General features: G+C 37.9%; 1 pseudogene; it reads right to left on the bottom strand.

The window, feature by feature from the left end:
- Positions 1-1377: 1377 nt before the first annotated feature.
- On the bottom strand, positions 1378-6361 carry LOC131033697 (probable CoA ligase CCL5; annotated as a pseudogene).
- Positions 6362-21877: the final 15516 nt, after the last annotated feature.

The following is a 21877-nucleotide window of genomic DNA, read 5'->3' as shown; positions in this document are numbered from 1 at the left end:
AGCTGGCGGTGGAGAAACCAATGAGATTTGGGGGCTTAAAGTAGGACTTTTAATGGGCCACAGTGCATCATTTTTAATAGTTTTATATTTACATTATTTGAGTAGAAAAAAATTTAATATAAATTTAAGTCAATTAATAATAAATTTTTACAATTTATAATAGAATGTAATGATATTTTTATATTTTATCTATAAAAATCATTCTACTAAATTTAAATAAGTTTCTTATAATAATAAAATTTATTTTTTTCTTTTAATATTATATTGTGAGTTTATGTTTAGGTCAAAATACTATACATCCATTGGATTGGATTTGTTTCATTAGTTTAATCAATCATTACATAGAATATATTTAAACAAAAAATTAATTATTAATATTTAATTTTTCTTTTAAATAATTGTAAAAATATCATTTATCTTTTTTATTGATTTATATTAAAAATAATAAATACAAAATATAATATCATTTTGGAATCTGATATAAATTTAGTAATGTACATATATAAAAAATATCTCTTTTACACCAATAGCATTTTTCTGACCAAATATGATTGTTGTTTGTGTTTTGTTTTATTTTAAATGATTAATAATAATAGCATCATTTAGTGGGCAACTGATGAGGGTTTTATCTATGTTGGATCGAATTTATCTAACGATGAAATAATTGAAACAGAATAATGTCTTTTTAAAGAATCTCTTCATGTGTTCGTTACTATTTACCCAATCGTCCTGTCCCTATTTTTCTGTTTGGTTAACAGTCTCGTTACTATGCTCCCTCGTCACTCAAATATCAAACTTTTATGACTGCCCACCTTTTTCATATTAGAGAAGTTTGGTTGATAGAGAAATTTCTAAATGTTGAATAGAAGTATGATATATATATATATATATATATATATATATATAAAAGTCACAGTTCATTTTTATTTTGTTTATTATATTTGGATTTTTATTTGTGCAACATATTAAAAAGAAATTGAGTTGTATGAGAATTTTCAAGATTGAAACAACAAATTTTACAGTTATACAAAATGAAAGAAAAATTATGTGCATTTAAATTTACAAGACATCTTTCTTATGATTTACGATTTAAAGGGATTCAGTGAAACAAATATAAAGAAGAGCACAATTTTCTTTATGAAATTAAATTATTACATATTAATTTTGAAAAATATAATTGTTCATAAAAAATATTACTAGAAGTTTGTGGAAGCTTTCACAATGATCCAACCTCAATATTACTGAGATAGTAAATGTAAAAAGAAGATCATAAAAAAAAAAAAGATTTTGTATCCCCCATCTTTTTTTGAATATGTCATAAAAAAAAGAAGATCGTGACAAATTAATCTCAAATAAAGCTCTAATTTTAATCCACTCATATTTTATTAAACCTTTCTAAGTACGTACTTAGTAAAATTTAGGAGGTCATTTCACATTAACATATTACATTCTCTGTCTCCAATAACTTCATTTTTATTACATAGCTTATCTATACCTTTTATTTTGATATCACTCCATTCAACATCGTTTGGGTAGTCCACTCATCACATCATCAAATTAGATTATGTCGCTGATTGCAAGAACTCTGAACTTGCATTCTTTATTATCATCAACAGTCCACATATGCAGGAAAGTAACCTGCTTGCAGTGGCTTCAGTCACATGTTCAAATTATATTGCTCTTCCTGCTTATTCAAATCCCTTTTACTCTTTGTTTGTTCTTGGAAGTTTCAGAGCTTTGATGTTGAAAGTTTAATCAAATCCTTTCTAAATATCTTTCCTACTGCAGTTTTTGGAATCCCTTTCACAAAAGCCACCCTTCTAACTTTCTTGTAGGGCGCAACCTGCAATGAAACATAACTATATAGAATTTTATACCAGTAGTAGAGTTTGAAAGCAGGATTGAATATTCAAATGCATGAAACAAACAATATTTTAAGAGCAAATGACCTGTTTGGCAACAAATTCAATTATAGTAGCTTCAGAGAGTGTGCTGCCCTGTTTCCTAACTACATATGCCATTGGAACCTGGCCTGCTTATTTGTCTGGAAACCTGCATCCATGCATAAGAATTTCAAATTTCAATGTCATACAGTACATAATGTTATCCTTGAGAACACTGGTGTTTATATAAGCCTTCAAAAGTTTTGAATCCTTGGAATAGAAGAGAGTGTTTCAAAAATAAACAAATAATTCATTTTCAAGAGCCAGGTGTTATAGAAAGTTAAATCCTATAATTGAGCATCACCGCGGCATCAGCAATCTCAGCATGAGAAAGTAGAATTGCTTCTAATTCAGCTGGAGCAATCTACAATGTGATGTAGAGTAAAGCTAAATCATCTTATGAGACTAGAATAAGATAAAAATTTGTTAATCAAGCTAACTGAAAAATCACACTACATGTAAGATGCTAAACAGATCAAATTTATACTTGATAAGATTTGTATTTTATTAGCTCTTTCAGCCTGTCTACTACAAATACATAGCCTTCAGTATCGATATAACAGATATCTCCCGTATGCAGCCAGCCATTTTTGTCCAGAGCTGAAGTAGCCTGCCATTTAATGACATGAGTTATAATTATTATGACCATACTCTCATGGATAACTTTGGCTATGATAGCAAATGATATTTTGTATTTATCCAGAATTCACATCTGCAAAACATTTCAGTATTCAAAAGACGCAATTCTCAGTGTTCGAATTAAATTGATATCTGGCTTTGACAAGTATGAGGTAATTTCTGCCCTGTATTAAAATTAAGATTTTTATATCAGAATTCAATTGTATAGTCATTGATCTATATTTTATGAGTAGTTATTTATGCAAGCTTATCTTTCATGAGAATGAATGGTCCACTTACCACTTATTTTATCTAGGCGATGTTCATGGGGTGAAGTATCGGGAGCACTCATTTTATCTAGGTGATATTTGTAGGAGTGAAGCATCGGGACTTTCTGGGAGGTCGTCCATCCAGTAGTCTCCAACTTAAGATGGCTTGATCTTGGGGAAACTCAATGGTTAAGCATGAGAATGCTTAGGTTGGAATAGTACTAGGATAGGTGACCTTCCAAGAAGTTCTAATGCTCTTGTGAATATCACCTAAATACAATGAGTGTTAAATGGACTATTCATTCTCATTGGAAATGAATTCATGTGAACCATTACTCACGAATTATAGATCAATTAATTTGACTCAGAGATCAAGCAGTTGAATTCTAATATGAATATCATGATATCAAGCTTACAAGAACTTGCTTATTAGCTTGACAGTGCTTGACCAATTCCAAAAGCTTGATTGCATATTCCTTAATGAATTCCCCAGTTTGATGAATGCTTAGAAAACTTCCTAGCTGATCAATTTTTTGTTTTGAGGAAAGGTACTTTCTCCTTTTAGCTACAACTGATATTCAGTATACTTGCCACATTGCACTATCAGGCTTTTAGCAACACCAAGGGTTTCTCTCATAATTCACTTAAGACTGACAAGCTACACCTACCCTTGTTTAGGGTCAGCTGCATTAATTCCAAATAGCATGCCTACCTATCCTCAGTCACTATCAAGAGATGGAGCCAAAGAAGATTGACTTGATTAAACTGCTTAATGCAGTATATGCAGGAGACCAACAGATTTTGCATCCATTGTTTGTTTAAATTTTTCACACAACTTGTTCTCTGCACTATTTGAATCTCTATAATTGCTCTAATTCAATCTACTTGTATTTTATAACCTGCTTGACAAAAGTAAAGGACTAGAAAAAGTCATACCTTTCATGATACATGGGCCACGAAGCCACAACTGTCCCCTTTGGTTTGGAGGAAGAGCAATGCCAGATTCAGGATCCACAATCTTTGCCTCAATGTTCGGGGCGATCATCCCAACTGATCCATAGTGTCTGCTTTCCTCTACGGTGTCCATAGATGCTCCCATTCCCGTTGTTTCTGTCATCGCAAAACCCTGCCAGAGGAGAACAGAACTTTCAAATAATCATTTGAGAGCCTTACATCTCACATAGATAGACATGAACACAACTTAAGTTGATTCAATTACATTATTCATATCTATTTGTTGCTAAGTATGTCTAATTGTATTGATGAGAAGCTTCCTAATCCAAAATGAACACAGGAGCTAGTGATCTTCATCAAATTGATACAAAAGTGGTACAGATTATTAATAAACTAATCCAAAGGGAACACAATGTTAAGTCACTTGTGCACCTTCTAATAAGTGATAAGAAACTGGAATAAGTCAAGAATATAGAGGAGCAGAAGATTCCAGACTCGAATCATCTTATAATTGTAAATCCATACCAACATATCAACCCTCTCTTAGAACAGAAGATGGTGTTTAAAGGTGAATCCCCTCAAAACGAATAAGCTTCTCGCTTAGAAGAGGCCATTTTGGAATTCGAACTGAATAGGTAGGTTTAAATGTAAATCCACGGAAAAAAGCTAGAGTTCTCTTAGAACAGGGCACCGTGGGAATCGAATTGGGATCGTTTTACTTGTAGAGGTGAATCCACACCATTGGTGGACATGTGGAATTTGAACATGAATTATGTATAAATATAAATCCACAACTAAATCAAATTAGTCTTTAGTTTGAAGCTTGACTGGCAGAGGATAGAATATTATGGAGTCTGAATGCAAGTCATTTTACTCGGAAACTTTAAATTGTGCCCAAAGATCAAACTCAATAGTTAGCTTTTACCTAAACAATGAGACAATAGAATCCTATGTTGTAATTATAGAAAGCTAAAATTATACACAGCTCCCATTTTACCAATATTCCTATGTTGTAATTACAGAAAACCTAAAACCATACACAGCTGCCATTTTGCTAATATTGTATATGGAGAAAAGTAGGTGATGCAGGTGCATTTGTATTATCTGAATCCATATTTCTTAAAACGTTAAATGATCCATCATCAGACACAAAATTTCCTTAGATTCCAGAATAGAGATCTTTATACAGGTAACTCTAGTGTGTGTAGCCCTATGATGGACTGTGTTGTGTGATCCAAAATGTAGACTTGAATAAATCTAAAAAATAATCTGAAAGTTGGAGGTGATAAATTAGAAACTAGCAATGCAGGGAAAACTGATTTAAAAATCACTAATACTATGCACATAAATTAGTGCATTAAAGGATGAACTAGCAATGCATATGCAATTACATTGAGGGATGAACTTGCAATGGATATGCATTTATATTTGAAAGAATTAATTCTGAAAAAACTGAGACATAGATGGCACACATAAGGAGCTTGATTCTGCAATCCAAACACATTATTTGTCCTGATGATGGGTAATGTAGTGTCATCGATTTTTTTGGAAACCTACCTGCAAGTAGTTATGGACTGTGGAAGGCTTAATAACAGGGTATCTTGCTGCTTCCCCTACAAAAATTCTAGAAAGTAGAGGTGATAAGTCTAGAACTAACAATATGTAGAACGACTTAACAAGTGAAAAGAAAAATAATTGGAAGTACCCACCTGCAATAGTGCACTGTTGGGAAACAGAGAAATAAATTCTTGAGTAGCTTCTTTGCCCAAGGGGGCTCCTCCACAGAGGACAGTATGCAAAGACCCCAAATCATACTTGCTGGAAATATCTGTTTTTGTCAGAGCTACTAAAATTGGAGGCACCAGTGGTAAATAGTTCGCTCTATACTTCTCAACAGCACCAAGCATATCACTTAACTCAAACTTAGACAGAACAACTGTAGTAGATCCTGAGGCAAGCGACCCACAAGCAAAGGCACCAAAGCCGTATATATGAAACATGGGCACAGTGCACACATAAGTAGGCTTTTTGAAACGTGTCAGCACAACGCACACCAGGTATATGAGATTTCTATGGGTAGAAATCACACCTTTGCTGACGCCAGTGGCTTGATGGATTTTTACTTTGGGCATATGGGTGGTGTCTGAAGCCATAAGCTCTGTTAAAGACCTTATGCTCGCATTCTTGGAGTTTGTCGCCTGATGGACATCTGAAGGAAACACATAATCTTTTGTTGATATGAAAACTAATGGCAGATTGGTGTGGGCTAATTCGCTCCTTAGTTCTGGTGTCACAAAAGCTAGTATGGCTTCTGAGTCGGTCGCCTGCTTTGCAATTTCTCTTTCAGTGTTTAGTGGATTGGTTGTGGTGACAATTGCACCGATGGACATGATGGCAATGGAGATCATGGGGAAGTGAACTGAGTTGGGCGAAACGAGGATAATTACATCGCCTTTCTTGACACCCATCTGTGATAAGCCCGCAGCTAAGGATCTCACATTTTGCCATACTTGGCGATAGGAGATTTTTTCCCGTGGCAAAGTCAATGAGAGCTATTTCTCCAGAGTGATTCTGTGAAGAAATTCATCCTGTGGAAATGTTACTTGCTTTCGTTTGCAGTAGTAGGTGCAATTGGTATTGCAGGTATTCATCTTGAGACCTCCAGATCCAAATAAATTTTGACCTAACTCTTTTCGCTGTTAGAAAGAAACCTTCTGTAAAGACTTGTTTTGATGTTTTCAATCACCACAAGTACAGAAATTATTGTTTCATACGCTATTATTAATCTCTGAATGGTAAAAATTGTTGATTCATTCATTGAAATGGCAATAGCACATGTTGGGCGTGGTGAATACAATAATTTTAAGCAGTCTGGCTGGCTGGGCTGTTAATAATTTGCGAGTTTGAATATGGATTCTGTGTTTGTTTTTAGAATTTATTGGGATGTGTTTTAGATTTATGCGGAATTAAATAATCAAAGAATCATGTGGATTGGTCAATTTTTCTATAAACAAATTATGCTCCCATTTTTGGTTGCAATATTTGTTGGAATAAGATGTCTCAATCTTGGAGTCTTAACATTGGTTATTTAATAAAAAAAATTTGATTGGTAAATGGTAGAGCCAAGAAGTTTGTATTAAAATTTAAAAACTAGATACATAAAGGTATCAGAAACTTAAGATCTGTATGTTCAAAATAGATAGAAGTAGTTCCCCAAACTATCCAAATTCATCCATCTGCGAAAAACGAGAATGAGTTTCATAACTATACAAAGCCAACTTAAAATCTTCGAAAGTTTTGAAAGGACAATCTAACTGCCACAAGTCTAATAATATCAACATCAAAACATCTTTGAAGTTTTCCTTTTCTACAAAAAACAATTCAAAATCATAACTAGCGGCAAGAAATTCATAATTGCTTAGTCCTATTGAGCACGACCCCTTCCACGTGGACGACCCCTGCTTCTGCCAGAGGCACCCGAGTGCCCACAATCCCTACCTGCTTGGGAAGCATCACTGCCATCTCCACTTGCACTTGCAGGTGACCCTTCATGCTCAACTTTTGGGGGGAGAAAACCATTTAACCTGGCAAAATCTCTAAATTTGTCCTCCCTGTCATGGTTGTCAGGATCTTCACCCCACAATTTCCATTTGAGGAACCTAATTGCCATTGCCATAAAAGCCCTATGTTGCATGAGTGCGGGACCTTTGAGATCCAGAAGAAACGGATAATAATTGATGGTTTCCCCCATAACTGAAAGCATAAGCATATCCCTTGGTCGAGGGGGTCCAGTATCAAGGATGGCATATTTGAGGACAAAATCTAAACCCACCAAAATGTCTGCTTCGAACAATTGTGTGGTCAGAGCCAACACTTCTGTCTTAGGAACCTGATTGTCAAGCAAAAATGCAACAAATCTTTAAGAGAAATGAATTATCCCTCAAGTATTCCTGTCTGCTCAAATGACCATACCCCAGAATCATTTTGACTGCCAAAATTACCAGTGGCTCTGAATTGCAGATAAGTCTTTTGAGATGTTGATCCGAAATTTCCTTGAAAGAGACTTGACGGTTCCGATAGGACAAAGAAACAGGAGTATCTGCCCCAAAACAAGAAGTCGGGTGGGGATAAACTTTAACTATAAAGGCAAAGGGTTTTGCCATTTTCGCCAAAGAGTAGAAGGCCACACTTACTTGACAGGAAAGGAAAGCCGAAGAGAAGGGAAGCTACAAGAAAAGCACAAAATAGTTGGGAGTTGTCTCGATAATGGCAATATTAACTACTTCTGACATACCTTCGTCTACTAACTATGATAAATGAAAAGTACCTTGAGAGAAAAACCTAGAGAAAAGATGACAGAGGAACATATGCTAAAGATCCGGTTTTAACCTGAGATTTCGCCACGAAGCCAACGCAAGCTCATCGATTCATGATGATGGCGTCCTTTATTCTATTTTGAGAATATTTTAAAAGATTGCTAAGATCACAACAATCCTTCTTGCAACACGGTAAGTCCAAGATAATTAATGATGTCAGACAAATTGCCATCTGATGAACAGACGTCCAACATTATAGAAAGTACTCCTTCGCCTAAGCAAGTGAATTGTCAAGAATTACTTATAATGAGGCAACAAGGGCTAGATAATCTCTAACTTAGCAACGTCAACTCAACTGACAAACTTGCGGGGAGGTGTCAAGTTTGAATAGAGATAGTCGTTGGAAGGCTTTACAAAACATCAAATTTTAGGAGCAGAGCCATGCGCTAGAAAAAACTTTAAAGAGTTGCCACCAATGAAGTATTCTTCATTAAAGTCCCTTTAGACATTAAGAGCCTCAAATTTATGTCCAACTCAGCAGACAAACTCGCAGGTGGGTATCAAATACAAATGGAAGTAGCCATTGGAAGGCAATGCAAAACAAGACTTTCAAATTTAAATTTGTAGATATATTTTAATTTATTAATTTCTTAAGTCGCCATTCACTTTGTGGGTTCTCTTAGTGAGATGGCATCCTACATGGCAGCGATGAGATGGTATAATCCCTTTTTAGGAAATTGGTGCTCACTTGAAAGATTCTACATTTTGGGAAGATGTAATATATTTCCATTTTGGAGTGGAAACTGATTTGGCAATTTCCTATGTTGACTAAAGAGTCTTGACTTGTATTTCTATTATGGATTGGAGTTGTATTTGAGCAGCGAATATTTATGGTGGAGTTCACTTTTGACAAGTGGTGTGAGGTAAGGAAAGTGCCTATTCTTGGTTATTGGAGTTGCTATGTTGAACGTGCATTGCATTTGGCAAGATAATTGTGTTGTGTGAGATAGGTGTTAGTGCTTTTGAAAGTTGCTATGTGCAACATGTCAGGATAATGGTAATTATATTATTTATGACACAACTTACCTCTTAGGCTTTGAAGTTGGTCTTAGAAATCATGGGAGCCTTCCTCTTTGTGTTGAACTTTATAAATATGTGGTGCCTTGGCTTATTTTGTATGAGAGGTTGAATATTTTGAGAGACATCATTAGATTGCCAAAATTATTCCTGAATCTTGTAATAAGAAGACTCTTGAAGAGCATAGCTCTGAGATTGTATTGTAACTGTTGTTGTTGCTGATTAATACAATTGAGTTGAGTGTTTGGAGTGTGGGTTTTTTCCCAAAAGGGTTTTCCCACATATATGTTGTGTTATGAGTTTATTCTGTTTTGAATATCTGTTAATGTTTATTTAGATGTACATATAAATCTCTAATTGTTAAAGGGTTTAGAAATCTTTGCATTCACACTCCTGATAGTTTAGTGTAGAAAGTTGTATTCCGCTACCTGGTTTCTTTTCAGTTAGTATCAGACCCTGATCACCTTTGATATCAGTTGTGAGGTTTGTTGGGTTTTTCGTACTGATTTAGTTTTAGTGGGAGTTTTGCAGAAGTGGTTTTCTTGACACTAGTACATTTGGGCCTAATTTCTGACGGCTAATTGTCAAAATTCCGACGATACCATGTCGGACTTCCGACCAATTTTACCGTCGAAAACTCGTCGTTGGTCTTCCTGACGATGCCATTTGCGTCAGACGTCCGACGATGTTATGAACTCCTTCGACGGTGGCTATATTTTCTCCCCTGACCACAAATTTTGGTGGATTACCGTCAGAATTCCGACGGATGCTATGTTTGCTCCTTGACGACTGTCCGACATGGAAGTGACGTCGGATATACAGTATCCTTGTCGGATGTTTCTTTAATTGTTGTCGGAATTCCGACGGTGAGAGATGATGTGGGTCAGATGGCTTTGTCATCGGTGCATGAAAGCATTGCACGAGTTCTACTTTTAAAAATTGCATAAAACATTTATTATTTATTTGATTCAGTGTTATTTGCAAAAAAGGATTATCAATGATGTTTCCTTTCTCCAAGAATTGTCTAGGATCTTTCCGTCAGATAATATGTAACATCGAATGACTAAATCTTTTCTTTACAAATGCTTATTTTATTTAATTATCATCTGAGCGTGAATTAAAATTTATATCTGTACGGAAGAAGAACATACAAGCTGAAGACTCATGTGCAAGTAAATTTTGTAAAAGAAAGCAAGCATGCATTATCTTGAATGACAAGGAAACAAGCTCATCAGCTGCCTATAAGAGAGCACTTGGAGAAAAGCAGAGGAAAATGTTAAAGGGTGATAAATACACAGAGAGTATGCAATACAAACAAACAATGTCTGGAGTGTGTGATGTGACATCTCTAATTTATGTCCAGAGGGACTACCTGGTTTTGGAGTTCCTGCGAAACCTATTGGGCCACGCTTGGAGGAAATCAATGTGTTCATGCAAGGAGCACCTTTTTTATATTATGAGAATGATGCTTTTGCACCGAAGGATATTTGGAAGGCAATAACCAAAATTTCTATAGTGTGGAACCAGAGTTGGGGGACTCGAAGTAATTTTCAACTTTCAGAAGACCAAGAGGTTATGTACACAATCTCCCAATAGAAGGGTGATTTCAAGCATTATCTCTCCCCCCCATGACTATTCACGAAGAACTTCCTCAAACAAAGGACTATTGGCCTCCATGGGATCAAAGAAAAAAATTGAAGCATAGACTATAGACGATGTGGTGGTGTCCTTTGTGAAGAACTCTGCACTATAATTGAAAATTCACAAGGGAAACTGCAAGATAGTGAACAGAAATACATTCTTGAAAAGTGCGAAGAATGGAACTTGGTTTGGGTGGGGCTAGGTCAGGTGGATCCTCTAGAGGTTGGCGAGATAGAAATCATATTAGGATTTGAAAAAGATCACACTTGTGGAACTTCATGTGCGACTGATCGATTGCGCTATTTGGGTAATGCATTCCAAATAGATACAGTTTCATACCATTTGTTTGTCTTGATTAAAGCCTTTTATCATGATGGCATTAAATTAAAGTACTTTCTCTTCTATCTGGTATTGGTAGAGAAGAGGTTGCTTTGCATCGACCTAGGATACATTTAACTTGTGTTGTATCTATGTAAATATGTATCCATACACAAGTTAAATGTATCCCAGGTCGATGCAAAGCAACCTCTTCTCCACCAATACCAGATAGAAGAGAAATAACTTTAATTTAATGCCATCAAGATAAAAGGATTTAATCAAGACAGATAAATGGTATGCAACTGTATCTATTTGGAATGCATTACCCAAACAGCACAATCGATCAGTCACACATGAAGTTCCACGAGTGTGATCTTCTTCAAATCCTAATATGGGTAAGTGCACCAAGATGGTGAACAAAAAGGGGGGTATAAGTGGCCACTTTTTTTTCTGAAAACAAGTAAACCTAAACTTCAAAGAGATATTCAAAGGTCACGCACTCAAAAATAGGAGTTGAGAAAAGAATAAGAATTGTAGTACTCTGAGTCTAGTTTCTAAACTACTAAATTTTTTTAAAATTGGATAAGATTAAAAGGGTCAAACCTTTCTCGCACGAAAAACTATTCCTGATTTTTTCTGAAAAACATAACATAGCTATTTTCGTGCACTGCACAAAATATATAATTAGATTTAGTATTTTGAAAAACCCTTTGGTAGGATGATAGGTAAGATTGAGATCTATAAGTTTTGTATTTTTTTGTAATTTTTCAATGAGTTTTTTTTTTTAATGATTTTTTGAAGTGACCGCATCCTGAAAATTTGGTACATGTTCGTGCGTTGGGCATAACTTGCATCAAAATAATAAAAAATGAAAACTTTTTTTTTTAAATTATATAGAATCTAGAGTAGAATAATAATATGTAATTTATTTTGAATTTGGTCAAGTATATCAAAAGTTATTAAAAAAATGGTAGATGTATGTCTCTGAGGACTGTCAAGGCACTCATAAAGAAAATTAAAGTTTACTATGCTAATGTTGTCTAAAAATAGAAAAATTTATATGGTCAAAAAGATGAGAAGACGTGTGAGATTATGGTGGTAATTTTAGAGATACCCACTTGATCATTTGTAAACCTAATGATGATGAAGTCGAGAAATCATGTTGGAAGATGAAAAAACGTGTAAAGGGACAGAAATGGAGGGAAAATGGGCTTCCAAGTCTTAGGGTCGTTTTCCAACCCTCTTAGCAAGCCAAAACCCGCACGGGTTCTGATGTGCAATATAACCCGCTCAGGTTTTGAAAAACAAAAAGTACCATTCATAGTTCTACATAACCCGTACGGGTTATGTAGAACTAATACCATCATTTTGAATTTCCCAAAACCCGTACGGGTTATGAAAAACCAAAAATATGGTTTTTCATAACCCGTATTGGTTATGAAAAACCAAAATTATCGTTTTTCATAACCCGTACTAGTTATGAAAATTATCATTTTGAGTTTCACAATACCCGTACGGGTTATGAAAAACCATTATTTTGATTTTCACAAAATACATATATAATGTGTTTATGTATGTATATATGCATATCTATAGTTATATATATACATATATTTATATAGATATATGTATATATGTTTGTATGCATGCATGTCTCTCTTCTTTTCCTCTCTCTCTCTCTCTCTCTCTCTCTCTCTCCTATTCTCCCCTATTCTCCCCATCTCCACTCTCTCTCTCTCTCTCTCTCTCTCTCTTCCTCTCCCTCTCCCTCTCTCCCAATCTCCTCTCTCTCTCCCTTCCCCTCTCCTTATCATATTCTCTCCCTCTCTTCTTATTCCCTATTCTCTATCTTACCCCCTCTCCCCCTACTCTCTCTCTAACTGCCTTTCTCACCCCCTCTCCTTATCCTATTCTCTCCCTCTCTTCCTATCCCCTTCTCTCTCTCTCAATCCTATTCTCATCCTCTCTCCCTTCTCTTTCTTTCCTTATCTCTGTCACTCTCTTCATATCCCCTTCTCTCTCTATCTCTAACACTCTCTCGCTCCCCCTCTCCTTATCCTATTCTATCCCTCTCTTCTTACCCCCAACTCTCTCTCTCCCTCCCCATCTCCCTACTCTCTCTCTCTCTCTCCCTCTCTCCCTTCTCTTTTTTCCCCTATCTCTCTCCCTCTCTTCCTATCCCCTTCTCTCTTTGTCCCTAACTCTCCCTCCCTCCCCCTCTCCTTATCCTACTCTCTCTCTCTCTCTCTATATATATATATATATATATATATATCTTAATCCTATTCTCACCCTCTCTCCTTTCTCTTTCTTTCCCTATCCCTCTCTCCCTCTCTCCCTATCCCCTTCTCTCTTTGTCTCTAACTCTCTCTCCCTCCCCCTCTCCTAGTACTATTCTATCCCTATCTTCCTACCCCCTTCTCTCTCTCTCTAACTCTCTCTCCCTTCCCCTCTCCCTCTCCTCTTCTCTCCCTATCTTCCTCTCTCTCTCTCTAACTCTCTCCCTATCCCCTTCTCTCTCTTATACTATTCTATCCCTATCTTCCTACCCCCTACTATCTCTCTCTCCCTCCTCTCCCTACTCTCTCTCTCTCTATCTCTCTCTCTCTCTCTCAATCCTATTATCACCCTCTCTCCCTTTTCTTTCTTTCCCTATCTCTCTCCCTCTCTTCCTATCCCCTTCTCTCTTTGTCTCTAACTCTCTCCTCGTCCACCATACACAGCCGTCCAATCTTTCTTATTATCTAGCAAAAATAGTACATCAACCTTACAATGCCTTAAGCATCCTAGCCGCTTATAACATGCATTTTTAGGGCAACAAACAAAGTCGGCCTTTTTAGGGTTTAACTACAATGTTGGTTTTCATCAACAAAAAATGGCAAAAAAAATTTCTCGGGGGCTCCCGCCCCCAAACCCCCGCTTTTCTTCGGGGCTGCCACCCTCGAACCTCGACGAGGATAGGTGTTGAGTGTACAGTACTTTGCTGATCAGTCACCACATTTTAACAATCTCCCACTTGGAGACTGATCAAGCTCCACACCGAACAATCTCCCACTTGGAGACTGATCAGGCTCCACACCGAACAATCTCCCACTTGGAGATTGATACTACATGACACCCCTGTACATGCAACATCCGCTGGATAAAACACTAGGACTCGACTGGTATAAATTCCACAATTATCAATCAAGAAGACCAACAGAAATTAATGAAGAAATTAGCTTCTCCTGTGGAACTGCCTTCATGAACATATCGGTAGGATTCTCACTTGGGTGAATCTTCTCAAGCATAACTGACCCTCCTCCAAAATAGTCCGGATGAAGTGGTACCTGAGCTGAATGTGCTTTGTCCTTGAATGAAAAGAAGAGTTCTTCGCATGATGAATGGCACTCTGGCTATTAGTATACAATGGGCGATCCTCCTGTGTCTGACCCAATTCCTCCAGAAAACATTGTAACCAAATCATCTCCTTGCTGGCTTCTGTAGCAACAACATACTTAGCTTCAGTGGTTGAAAGTGCAACAACCTTTTGCAGCCTAGAAATCCAACTGACTGCAGTTCCCCCTATAGTAAAAACATACCCTGTAGTACTCCTCCGTGAATCAATATCACCCGCCAGATCAGAGTCAACAAATCCACTCAGAGCAGCATTAGATCCTTTGAAACATAATGCCTTCGTAGTAGTTCCTTTCAAATACCGAAGAATCCATTTCACAGCATTCCAATGTTCCATACCCGGATTACTCATAAACCTGCTCACAACTCCCACTGCATGTGCAATATCTGGCCTTGTGCATACCATTGCATACATTAGACTGCCAACAGCTGATGAATATGGGATGTTAGACATTTTATTAACCTCTTCCTGTGCCTTTGGGCACATCTCCTTAGTCAATTTGAAATGACTAGCCAAAGGTGTACTAACTGCTTTTGCATCCTGCATGTTAAATCTTTTCAACACCTTCTTTATATACTCACTTTGGGACAAATTCAAGGTTCTATTTTTCCTATCCCGTGTAATCCTCATACCAAGAATTTGCTTAGCTACACCCAAATCCTTCATAGCAAATGACCTGGCTAATTTCTGTTTAAGATCATTTATATGTTGCATTTTAGACCCAACAACAAGCATGTCATCAACATAAAGCAACAGGATAATATAACTGCCATTATCAAATCTCTTAAAATATACACAATAATCAGAATGACATCTATGATAACTATGTTCAGCCATGAAACTATCAAATTTTAAATACCATTGTCGGGGTGCTTGCTTTAGGCCATACAAACTTTTCTTCAACCTGCACACCAAGTTCTCCTTACCTTTGACCTCATATCCCTGTGGTTGCAACATGTAAATTTCCTCCTCCAAATCTCCATGGAGAAAAGTTGTTTTGACATCTAATTGTTCAAGATGTAAATCATCTATAGCCACAAGACTAAGTACAGTTCTAATTGAAGTCATTTTTACAACTAGAGAAAATATTTCATCATAATCTATACCCTTTTTATGTGCAAAACCTTTTACCACAAGTTTGGTCTTATATCTTTTCTGACCTCCTTCCTCCTCCTTCAGCCGATAAACCCATTTGTTAGGCAAGGCTCTTTTTTCTGTAGGTAAATGGACTAAGTCCCAAGTCTTATTTTTCATCAATGAGTCCATCTCCTCTTTCATGCCTAGCTACCACTGTTGTTTGGCATCCACCTGCATTGCTTCTTCATATTCTTCTGGTTCACTAGAATCCGTTAATAAAATAGAATACAAAGAAGGAGAAAATATTTCAAGGGGTCTACTTGTCCTCGTAGAACATCTAACACTTGCAGGAGTTTGTGGGACAATCTGTTGTTGCTGAGCATCAGGTACTTGTGGCATTTCATTTTCAGGAATCTCATCCAACACCACATATTCTTGTTTGTCCTGTTCACGCTTCTTTTCCTGCATCTGTTCTTTATACATAACCTTCTCATTGAATATAACATCTCTACTTCTAATTATTTTCTTATTTTCAAAATCCCATTGCCGATAGCCATATTCATCTATCCCATATCCAATGAAGGTACATTTATGAGATTTAGCATCAAGCTTGGTTCTGTTTTCTTTATCAACATGGACAAAAGCTTCGCAACCAAAAGTTTTTAGAAAAGAATAATTTACCTTTTTACCAGTCCATGCCTCCTCTGGAATACCACCATCCAAAGGGGTTGAAGGTCCTCTATTTATCAAATAGACAACAGTATGTACAACATCTGCCCAAAAATGTAAGGGCAATTCAACATGCAATCTCATGCTCCTCGCATGTTCCATGATAGTCCTATTCATTCTCTCTGACACACCATTTTCCTATGGAGTTCCTGGAACTGTCTTCTTCTTTCGAATCCCATTTAAGGAGCAGTAATCTTCAAATGCTTTGCTGCAATACTCACCTCCATTATCCGATCTGAGACACTTCAACTTTTTTCCTATCTCATTCTCAACCAAAGCTTTCCATTTTTTAAAAGTTTCAAAAACATCTGATTTTTGTTTTAGGAAATATACCCATATTTTTCTGGTTGGGTCATCAATAAAAATAACATAATAATAAGAGCCACCAAGAGATGATACCTGAGTCGGTCCCCATACATCTGAATGTACAAGCTCTAACTTCTCACTCTTCTTCTCTTTCCCAACCTTGAGAAATCTAACTCTTTTCTATTTACCATAAACACAGTTTTCACAGAACTCTAAATCAATCTTCTTTAGTCCTGGCAATAGATTTTTGGAGTGAAGGGTTTTCATCCATTTCTCACTCATGTGCCCAAGCCTATGGTGCCACATTATCGAATCTGTTCTTGCAACATTTATTGTTGTTGTCCCTGTAGTAACTTTATCTATAGCAACTAGGGTAGAGTAAGTGTTACCTGTACATAGATATAATGTGCCTACCTTCACACCTTTAGCTACTACTAATGATCCTTTAGTGACCTTCCACATACTGTCTAAGAAGGTAACTATGCAACCTTCACTACCTAGTTGCCCTGCAGAAATTAAATTTCTTCTTAAATTAGGAACATGTCTTACCTCTTGCAGAAACCAGTCATTACCATTCTGCAACTTTATCTTTATCTTTCATTTTCCAACAATTTGACAGGGCTCATCATCACCCAAATATACTTGTCCAAAATCACCTTGAACATAATCTAGAAAATATTTTCTATGGGGTGTAGCGTGAAATGAAGCCCCAGAATCTATTACCCAGGAATCATTAACATTATCCAAACATAAGATTAAAGCATCTTGTAAAGTATTACTTGCAATATTAGCTTCCTTACTATCATTTTCATTTTTGTCTCCTTCTTTGTTTTTCCGAGACCAACAGTCTTTCTTTAGATGACCAGGCTTTCCACAGTACCAACAATCTTTCTTTCCTCTAGATTGATAGCGTCCTTTCTTTGACTTCCCTCGTAACTTCTCATTCCCAGGGCCTTTTCCTCTTTCCTTTGATCTTCCTCTGTTCTCCACATTCAAAACACTACCCGATGATGTTGGAGTCTCACCTGTGCTTTTCCTTCACATTTCCTCGCTTAGGATAACACTAACAATATCATCAAATACCAAAGTATTTTTACCAGAGACAGAGTTACTTACAGCCATAACCAAGCTATTCCAGCTTTCTGGCAAAGAACATAAAATCAAGAGAGCCCTAACCTCTTCTGCAAAAGTAATTTTTACCAAAGACAATTGACTGGTAATCATATTAAATTCATTTAAGTGCTCCGCTACAGATCCTCCCTCACTCATTTTCAAATTAAATAGACGCTTCATAAGAAATACCTTATTCGAAGCCGAGGGTTTCTCATACAACTTTGCCAATGTTGCCATCAAATCTATAGTCATTTTTGCTTCTGTTATATTGAATGTTATAGACGGTGCAAGGCATAGTCGAATGGATCCCAGTGCCTTTCTATCTAAAATGTCCCACTCTTCATCTGACATTATGGTCGCTTTCTTTGCCTTTCCTTCCAATGGCCGCCACAAATCCTTTTGATACAGGTAATCCTCCATTTGCATTTTCCATAACTGATAATTTTGTTCGTTAAACTTTTCAACCTTGAATTTGGAATCCTCCATTGCTCCCACTCAAATTTGAAAGTCCTGCCAATTTACAGAAAACCTCACTTTGATACCAATTGTTAGGGTTTCAAGCAGATCCAAAGCAAATATGAACTAACAATTATATGCAGATTTAAATACAAAAGATAAAGAAATAAAACAGGACATAGATAACACAGAGATTTAATGTGGTTCACCCAGAATGGGTTACGTCCACCATACACAGTCGTCCAATCGTTCTTATTATCCAGCAAAAACAATACATCAACCTTACAATGCCTTAAGCATCCTAGCCGCTTATAACATGCATTTTTAGGGCAAAAAACAAAGTCGGCCTTTTTAAGGTTTAATTACAATGTCGGTTTTCATCAACAAAAAATGGCAAAAAAAATTTTGTCGGGGGCTCCCACCCCGAAACCCCCACTTTTCTCGGGGGCTGCCGCCCCTGAACCCCTGCCTGGGGCCCAGCCCAGCCCTAGACCCTGACGAGGATACGTGCTGAGTATATAGTACTTTGCTGATCAGTCACCACATTTCAACACCTCTCTCTCTCTCGCTCCCTTCTCTTTCTTTCCCTATCTCTCTCCCTCTCTTCCTATCCCCTTCTCTCTGTGTCTCTAACCCTCTCCCTCCCCCTCTCCTTATCCTATTCTATCCCCCTTCCTACTCTCTCTCTCTCTCTAACTCCCTCCCCCTGTCATTATCCTATTTAATTGCTCTCTTCCTACCCCCTACTCTCTCTCTCTCTTAATCCTATTCTCACCTCTCTCCCTTCTCTTTATTTCCCTATCTCTCTCCCTCTCTTCCTATCCTCTTCTATCTTTATCTCTAACTCTATCTCCCTCCCCCTCTCCTTATCATATTTTATCCCTCTCTTCCTACCCCTAATATATTTCTCTCTCTAACTCTCTCTCCCTATCATATTCTCTCTCTCTCTCTCTCTCTCTCTCTCTCTCTTCTCTTCTCTTTCTTTCCCTACTCTCTCCCTCTCTTCTATCCGCTTCTCTCTCTCTCTCTCTCTCTCTCCTCTCTCTCTCTCTCTCTCTCTCTCTCTCTCTCTCTCTCTCTCTCTCTCTTCTATCTCTCACCCTCTCTCCCTTCTCTTTCTTTCCTATCTCTCTCCCTCTCTTCCTATCCCCTTCTCTGTCTTTACTCTCTCTCCCTCCCCCTCTCCTTATCATACTCTCTCTCTCTCTCTAGCTCTCTCTCTATCTCTCCCCCTCTCCTTTTCCCAATCTCCCCCTCTCTCCCTCTCTTTATCCTATTTCCCCATCTCCACCCTCCCTCTCCCTCTCCCTCTCTCCCAATTTGTCCTCTATCTCTCCCCCTCTCTCTCCCTCCCCCTCTACTTATCCTATTCTCTCTCTCTCTCTCTCTCTCTCTCTCTCTCTCTCTCTCTCTCTCTCTCTCTCTCTCTCTCTCTCTCTCTCCTTTTTCCCAATCTCCCTCTCTCTCCCTCTCTCCCTCTCCTTTTCCCAATCTCCCTCTCTCCCTCTCCCTCTCTCCCATTCTTTTTCCCAATCACCCTCTCTCTCTCTCTCTCTCTCTCTCTCTCTCTCTCCTGCTCTCCTTTTCCTAATCTCCCTCTCTCTCCCTCCCTCTCTCCCTCTCCCCCTCTCCTTTTCCCAATCTCCCTCTCTCTCCCTCTCCCTCTCCCCTTTCCCCAATCTCCCTCTCTCCCAATTTCTCCTCTATCTCTCCCCCTCTCTCTTCCTCCCCCTCTCCTTACCCTATTCTCTCTCTCTCTCTCTCTCTCTCTCTCTCTCTCTCTCTCTCTCTCTCTCTCTCTCTCTCTCTCTCTCTCTCTCTCTCTCTCTCTCTCTCCTTTTCCCAATCTCCCTCTCTCTCCCTCTCCCCTCTCCTTTCCCCAATCTCCCTCTCTTTATCCTATTCTCCCCATCTCTGCCCTCCCTCTACCTCTCCCTCTCTCCCAATTTCTCCTCTATCTCTCCACCTCTCTCTCCCTCCCCCTCTCCTTATCCTATTCTCTCTCTCTCTCTCTCTCTCTCTCTCTCTCTCTCTCCTTTTCCCAATCTCCCTCTTCCCCTTTCCTTTTCCTAGTCTCCCTCTCTCTCCCTCTCCCTCCACCTCTCTCTCTCTCTCTCTCTCTCTCTCTCTCTCTCTCTCTCCTCTTTCTTTCCCTATCTCTCCCTCTCTTCCTATCCCCTTCTCTCTCTCTAACTCTCTCTCCGTCCCCCTCTCCTTATCGTATTCTATCCCTCTCTTCCTACTCCCTACTCTCTCTATCTTCCTCTCCCTCTCTGAATCCTATCATCACCCTCTCTCTCTCTCTCTCTCTCTCTCTCAATCTCCCTCTCCTCCTCTCATTTTCCCAATCTCCCTCTCCCCCTCTCCTTTTCCTAATCTCCCTATCTCTCCCTCTCCATTCTCTCTCTCTCTCTCTCTCTCCCCCTATCTCTCCCTCTCTTCCTATCCCCTTCTCTCTCTGTCTCTAACTCTCTTCGTCCTCCCCCCCCCCTCTCTCTCTCTCTCTCTCTCTCTCCCCACTTCCTATTTGGTTCCTAGTTTATATAACCCATACGGGTTATGCAAAACTAAGACAAAAACTTATAGTTTTGCATAACCAGCGGGTTTCTAAAAAGTATAATGTTCCTCAAAACCCTTTATGGGTTTTGAGGAACTTTTTATTTTTTATTATAAATTATAATGTTCCTCAAAACCAGTACGGGTTTTGAGGAACTTTTGATTTTTTATTATAAAAAAATAATGTTCCTCAAAACCAGTACGAGTTTTGAGGAACTTTAGATTTTTTACTATAAAATATAATCTTCCTCAAAACCCGAACTTTTGATTTTTTATTATAAAATGTAATTTTCCTCAAAACCCGTCGGGTTTTAAGGAACTTTTTGTTTTTTAATTGTTTTTTGCTAGGCATGGTGTTACCAAGCCTAGCGCATTTTTGAATTTCCTGAACACGCACGGGTTATGAGAATTTTTTTTTTTTTTTTTGCATGTGGCCACTTTTTTGTTCACCATCTTGGTGCACTTACCCATATGATTTCTATCTTGTCAACCTCTAGAGGAGCCACTTGACCTGGCCCCACCCAAACCAAGATCCATTCTTCCCACTTTTCAAGAATGTATTTCTATTCACTATCTTGCAGTTTCCCTCGTGAATTTTCAATTATAGTGCAGAGTTCTTCACGAAAGACACCACCACATCGTCTAGAGTCTATGTTTCAATTTTTTTCTTTGATCCCATGGAGGCCAATAGTCCTTTGTCTGAGGAAGTGCTTCCTGAATAATCATGGGGGGGAGAGGCAATGCTTGAAATCACCCTTCTATTGGGAGATTGTGTACATAACCTCTTGGTCTTCTGAAAGCTGAAAATTACTTCGAGTCCGCCAACTCTGGTTCCACACTATAGAAATTTTCGGATATTGCCTTTCAAATATCCTTCGGTGCAAAAGAATCATTCTCATAATAGAAAAAAGGTGCTCCTTGCATGAACACATTGATTTCCTCCAAGCGTGTCCCAATAGGTTTTGCAGGAACTCCAAAACCAATTAGTCCCTCCGGACATAAATTAGAGACATCACATCACATGCTCCAGACATTATTTGTTTGTATTGCATACTCTCTATGTATTTATCACCCTTTAACACTTTCCTCTACTTTTCTCCAATTGCT

The sequence above is a fragment of the Cryptomeria japonica genome, chromosome 5, assembly GCF_030272615.1.
Source record: "Cryptomeria japonica chromosome 5, Sugi_1.0, whole genome shotgun sequence".
Taxonomy (NCBI): Eukaryota; Viridiplantae; Streptophyta; class Pinopsida; order Cupressales; family Cupressaceae; genus Cryptomeria; species Cryptomeria japonica.
The sequence above is the reverse complement of the archived record's forward strand: the minus strand, read 5'-3'. Positions and strand labels throughout refer to the sequence as shown.